Source organism: Chrysemys picta, chromosome 9, assembly GCF_011386835.1.
Source record: "Chrysemys picta bellii isolate R12L10 chromosome 9, ASM1138683v2, whole genome shotgun sequence".
NCBI lineage: Eukaryota > Metazoa > Chordata > Testudines > Emydidae > Chrysemys > Chrysemys picta.
This window is the reverse complement of record NC_088799.1, coordinates 25,584,024-25,591,258: the sequence shown is the minus strand read 5'-3', so window position 1 is coordinate 25,591,258 and position 7,235 is coordinate 25,584,024.

Genomic DNA, 7,235 nt, shown 5'->3' with positions numbered 1-7,235 from the left:
ATGACCATAGACCATTTTGAAGCCCCCACCATGGAGAGCACATGCCCATCTATCCCTTTTTCCTCTATCCTCCCCGCATCCATCCTGCCCCCCCACCCCCCGCAAATGGTCCCCTCAACCTCATTCGCCAGCTCAAAATGGCAGCCACAGCCGTTATCCTGTTCAACTGTGCAAAATTCAACAGTTTATTGAGAGGTGGTTACAGGAAAAGTGTGGTTAGTATTCTCATTTCTCATTTTACACGAGGTAGATGTAGACACTGCATGCCCCTAAAGGTACCAAGACTACAGCTCCTCACTGAGATATCATTACTTGTAACATACATTCTTACAGGAAAAGAACTTTACCTCATAACAAAGTTCTTACTGGCTATTCACAGGCTTACATAGAGAGAGAATAGGAAGAATGAATGCTTCAGATGAACCCTGTCTATTTTTTCTCTGCACTTTCACCATGTCTGCAGGGGAGACACAGTGGAACCTGAGTCTAAGAAATTGCTCAGTTTTTGTCTGGGCATTATGGGGGATAGCTGCCCTGTCATTCCCTCCTTGCAATACCCTTCCTCTCCTGCAGCACTTCTGGAGGGATCATCTTGGTGAATAGCTTCACAGCATGTCTCGTTGGTCTGTCCTTTGCCTTTTGGATAACACCATTCTTTGCCTCCTAGTCTCCTACCTAAGCATAACGTCATCGAGAAACAGGACAGCCTAAAGACGACATAGAGGGGATTGCTATCCTGCTCACCCCCAGATAACCCCTACTGGCATCTCTAAGACTATACAAGCACTTCCAAGGCACAGTAAACCCAAACTAAGACCATAATTCCCAACCTCCCTCAGCCTCCAAGGCGCAACAGCAAACCCAAGCAGTATGTACTGCAAGACAAAGACCACAGTACAGCCCTCCTCATGCACACACCACATACCATCTCTGAAGCTCCCCCAAGACTGGAAGGAAAGCCAGAATTATGTGTTTAAAAAAAAACCCGATCTCATAGCTTCTCTGGTCCCTGCTGCTGCTGGAGGAGCTGCTGCTACCACAACATCATCTGCTCAGCAGTGTGGTGGGTAAAGTTCAAGACTCAAGGCACCCAGCTCCAAGAGCTCTGATACAGCCAAGCAATCTCTGCATGTTTGTGGTTGCCAACATAGTGGCACAGAGCATCATTGGGTCCATGCTGGCCGACAGCAACTCGAAATGGAGCTACCTCACCGGGAGAGAGAACCTGGGACGGAGACAGCGGAAACATGGGATTTTAAAAAATTCGAACCCACCTGGTTTCCTCTTTGCATCCCATAATGCACAGTGAGAAAAATCCCACACTGCACACTGCTCGGCAGAAAAGGAAAGAACCATGGGATACCCTCTGAGAATGCCACATGCTTACTACACAACGAGCCGCCTCCATGTGTACATAATGATGCAAACGGAAAGAGGGCAGAGCCATCCTGGTTGAACACTATTAGTCCAGCTTGTGTATTGCACATTAAACATGCATCAAATCAATCCATTTTAAGCCCCCTGTGTAGACAAGCCCTTAGGTACTTATATGGCTCCTATTACCCTAGTATCTGAGCACCTCACAATCTTTAATATATTTATCTTCACACCAACCCTGTGAAGTAGGGAACTGAGGCATGGAGAAGTGAAGTGATTTACCCAAGGTCACTGGGCAAGCCTGTAGCAGAGCAAGAATTGAACCCAGGTCTTTCAAGCCCAAATCTAGTGTCCTCACCACTGGGCCATCATACCTCTTTTACCAGGGAGGAGGATATCTCCACATAGTTATAGCTGAAAGCAATTTACATTATAAATCCTTATTTTTTTTTAGTTCCCTCCATAATTTAGCCTTGGAAAATTATTGGGTTGGCCTGAAAATTGCCACACTTGCTGTTCAGGCTAAAGAGAATGTTTCTTCAAAGTTTGAAGGAAAAAACATTTAACTGTGTTTTGAGTTATATGCAATCAAACAACTAGCCTGATTTGAAATACTGACTTTTCTCTCACAGTTTTGTTTCCCCAATAATTCCAAAAAATGGCTTGTTACCTACCACCCCTTCAAACTTTCCATGGGAGTAAATCCCCTTGTGAACTCAGGCTCTGGCTGTATTTGAAGAATATCAGTTGCACTGAAGCAAAGTTATGAATGACTTTTTGTGGCTAGTTTTGAGTCCAATCTTGTTCCCATTGATTTCAATGGCAGGTCTGAGCTCAGTCTTATATGATTGTTGATGTCAATGGGGGTTATTTGTTTGTTTGTTTTGCCAATGAATTCAGAGGGAGCAGGACTGGCATTGTGTCTGTGAGCACATTGCCATCTATTGGCAGGTTGCAGCTTACATAGAACCTAGGCCAAAACATTCAAATCCAGAGGCCCAAAGTTAGGCTTTGAAATCTTCATATATGCCAGGAATCGGCAACCTTTGGCCCGCAGCCCGCCAGGGTAAGCCGTGGCCAGCACATCCCTTGGCCCATGCCACTTCCTGCAGCCCCCATTGGCCTGGAGTGGCAAAACGCGGTCAGTGGAAGCCGCGATCGGCCGAACTTGTGGACGTGGCAGGTAAACAAACCAGCCCGGCCCACCAGGGTGCTTACTCTGGCGGGCCACGTGCCAAAGATTGCCTATCCCTGATATATGCCATACTTTACACTCGTTAAGCACTCTGGAGGGAATCCTCCTCTTTGCTACAGTGACGGGGAGAACTCACCAGGTGCAGGCACTGCACTGGACAGCCATAGGCTGCCCTGCACATGTCTTATCACAACCCCTGGCAATGAGAGCATTTTGGAGGCAGGGCCGGATTAACACAGGGGCTTTAGGCTGCGGCCCAGAGCCCCGGGCTAAGGGGGGGGGGGTCTGGCACTGCCAGGCTTAGGCAGGCTGCCTGCATGCTGTGGTCCCACGCCACTCCCAGAACCAGCCAATGGGAGCTGTGGGGGCGGTGCTTGCAGCCCTGGCCAGCGCATGGAGACACACTATCCCCCTCCCCCCAGGGGCACGCAGAGACGTGCCAGCAGCCAACTGCTTCCGGGAGTGGCGGGGGCCATGGCATGCAGGCAGGCAGCCTGCCTGAGCCCTGCTACGCCACTGGCTGGGAGCTGCCTGTGGTAAGTGCCTCCCGACTGGAGCCTGCCCCTCACACCCCCTCCTGCACCCCAACCCCCTGCCCCAGGTCAGAATCCCCTCCTGCACCAAACTTCCTCCCAGAGCCCATACCCCTCACCAGTAGCGTAGCTAGCAGGGTTCAGGGGAAGCGGCCACTTCTCCCGTCTGCTCCAAAACAGACCCAGGGTCTGAATTACTTGCCCCAAAGCTGCAGGTTTACCTGAAAGCAGCTAACAGAAGTGTTCCTGTCTTTAACACTCAGATGCCCAGCTCCCAATGGGGTCTAATCCCAAATAAATCCGTTTTACCCTGTATAAAGCTTATGCAGGGTAAACTCATAAATTGTTCGCCCTCTATAACACTGATAGAGAGATATGCACGGCTGTTTGCTCCCCCAGGTATTAATACATACTCTGGGTCAATTAATAAGTAAAAAGTGATTTTATTCAATAGAGAAAATAGGATTTAAGTGGTTCCAAGTAGTAAGAGACAGAACAAAGTAAGTCACCAAGCAAAATAAAATAAAATGTGCAAATCTATGTCTAATCAAACTGAATACAGATAATCTCACCCTCAGAGATGCATCAGTAAGTTTTTTCCTCAGTCTGGACACCTTCCAGGCCTGGGCACAATTCTTTCCCCTGGTACAGCTCTTGTTCCAACTCAGGTAGTTGGGGGATTCTTCATGATGGCTCTCCCCTCTGTTCTGTTCCACCCATTTATATATCTTTTGCATAAGGCGAGAATCCTTTGTCCCTCTGAGTTTCCACCCCCCCCTCACTGGAAAAGCACCAGGTTAAAGATGGATTCCAGTTCATGTGACATGATCACATGTCACTGTAAGACCCCAAGCCTTCATTCCTCCCAACTTGACTCACAGGAAGGCTTGCCTGCAAACAGAGCCATCCAGTCAATTGTCCTGGTTGATGGGAGCCAATAAGATTCCAAACCACCATTAACGGCCTACACTTTGCATAATTACAATAGGCCCTCAAAGTTATATTTCATATTTCTAGTTTCAGATACAAGAGTGATACCTTTATACAAATAGGATGACCACACTCAGTAGACAATAAGCTTTGTAATGATACCTTACAAGAGACCTTTTGCATGAAGCATATTCCAGTTACATTATATTCACTCATTATCAAATTTTTATAAAATCATATAGACTGCAGCGTCACACCCACCTTAATTATTCATTGCCTTGCATCCAAGTGCTCGTGCTTTGTAACTGGTGTGATGGTAACTGCTTTTTGTCACCTGTAACTTGAGATGAGGTAAGGTTTTTTAAATTAATTGTTTTGGTTTTGAGAAAAATATTGGGGATAGGCCTGAACTGCCAAATTTAGATCCATGCTACCCCAGAGTTTTCAGGGTGTTTTGGTTTCTAATATGCAGACATAATTCACTGGCATTAGAGGAGGCAGCTGACAGAACAGACCCTGGCACTGTCAGAGAGGATATTCTCAGGAACTTCCTGTTCATGTTAAAGAAGTTTCATGGATAACGCTCTGTGCAAGAAGAATAGGAATAAAGCACCACCACCTCAGCACCTCTCAAGCTTGAAATGTTTGGGAAGTTTGTTTTTATTCAAGCCCAGTCAGAAAGAGAGAATCCCATTAAAACACATTGGATTGCTTTTAGTATTTCTGTGCCATACAATTACACACATTTATGCTCTCTGTCTGAGAATCCAGAAATGTAAATAATCCACCTTTTCTTGCACTGTATTTGCAAATCCACTAGCTTGATCTTTTTGACGATAAATAGACTAACTTATAAGGCAATGCATGATTAATCCCAACCTTACATTTTATAATTGGTGTCAGGCCAGATTCTTGGGCATGGCATGAAAAATTTACTTTTTATATCTGAACACTCAACCTGTGTATGTTTAGCAAGTGTAGCCAAGGCCCAAGGCACCGCACCCACAGTAATGTGAATATGCATTGGGGTCAACTCAATGATTCTGCAGATCCCAAGCCCTATTGTTTCTGGGAGACTTTGGATGTAACATTCTCATAAGTGTCACATTAGTGGGGTCAATCACTCTCTCCTTAAAGCCTGAATCTACTGAGGATTTAAGTTCCTCTGATAACTAATGCAGGAGATAAAAGTGATGCAGCCTTGAATGGTACAAGAGCTGAATACCCTTCAAATGGGATTGAAATTGCTGCTCTGAGGTTATTTTCAGCAGGCAGGGGGGTGCTAATACACAGTTCAACAGATTTGGATCTTCCACGTTGATATTTCTTGAGGTTATAAACATTTGGGAAAAAATACAAAAGAAGTGTATGATCAGTAAGAGTGCAACAAGCTATTTGCCAGAAATTCAATTGCAGGTAAAGAAGCCATTGTAAAGGTTCTTTAAAAACTAGAGCTGGTAGCTCTTTTCACACAACAGGCTCATAACTGACTGTAATTTAATGCTGTGTGTCAGAGGTCTGCCGAAGGGCTCAAGGTCTTGAGCTCTGGAACGTCTGTAAGCCTACTAAGTGAAGTGACTACATAGTGCTCAGAAACCCTCCATTCTCTACTCCTCTCATTCTGGAGTCTGTGAAAGGATGAGAGACCAGAACAGGGAGGAAGAAGTGGAATGGACTCCCATTAACCTAAAGAGGTGTTGTATCAGTCCCTGAATGAGTTTGCCTTTGTTTATGTTCTAAATAATGGATGTTGTCACTACTACATTTTTAAAGGCTTTAAAAATCACTTTTTGAATGCTTAAATACTAACAGATTGATTTGGGCATAAGCTTTTGTGGGGAAAGCTTATGCCCAAATCAATCTGTTAGTCTTTAAGGTGCCACCGGACTCCTCCTCATTGTTTTTGTGGATACAGACTACCACGGCTACCCCTCTGATTTTTGAATTCTAAAAGTATTGATTTTTTTGTCCTTGGTATACCAGAAACACCCCTGAGGAGGACATCTCTCTCTCACACACACACACACACACATACACAGTTTAGTGTGTTTGACATTTGCCTTCCATTAATGCTCACACATGAGTTTGCAATCTGCTTTCTGTAACTATTCCTCTGAGTTAAACTCTGTTACTCAAATGTTCACAGAAAGTTGCAATCAAAGGGACATGACCAGCCCCACCAGCTGGCTGGGCTCTGACAGTCAAGATGGGTTCTTCATATCTCATGCATTAAAACCAACAGTAGAGGTTTTGTCAGACTAACTAGGTTTTTAGCTGTACCAGTGTATCTTTAAATTTATCATCAGTGACCGACTTAAAGACAGTGAGATTACACAGGTGTCACTGAGGGCATCATGTGAAGACACCAGGGTTGCACTGATGTATCTGAGAATCTAATTTGGTCTGCAGACCCTCTGTTGCTTGTGGTGGTGATGTGAGATGGATAGAACCCAGGTGAACACTCAGAAGAGCCCAGTGTAGGTTTGTTGGGCTGGCAGTTAAACATAATATTTGCTAACTTGGAAAATAAGCACATTTGATATAGAATCAGAAAGAACTAAGGAATAAGGAACCCCACAAGGCCATATTCATAAAGTCACTTAATTAACTTGTGTTTGTAATTTGTAAAATTGGAGCTCCTCAGATGGAATGTACTGTAGAATGCAGTGTAGTGTTGTTTGTTGTTATGCCCCTGAAAATCAGCCAGCCGAAAAAACAGAGACTGAGAATTTAAACCAGCTGATAAATTAAAACACAGTATTTCTGTCCGTAAATCACATTGTACTTTGAAAACGTGTGGGAACCCAAGTCACCACAGTGAAGTGATTTGTAAGGGGAGTGAGGGAAAGTTTGATTTCTGTTTGTTCTGAAACTGACCAGTAGAACTGAATATTTTCTAGACTCTGTATTTGTGTCAATGCTGCTCTAATTTCTGATAGGGACATTATATCTCTCTGTTGTTAATTAGAATTGTTTCTATTATAATACAACTAAATGCTTGCTATTAGGCAGGGTTTTTGGCTATCACAGCTCTACTATTAATGCAGACTAAATGTCATATTACACCTGGTCCTTTCCGACAGATGTTTTTAATTCCACTAATTATGCCACAGGTTCACTTGCCAAATTATACTGTCAACTCAACCTTCTGGTCATTACAGACTGTCTCACACCTTTGTCTGTGTCCTTCATGCTGTGTT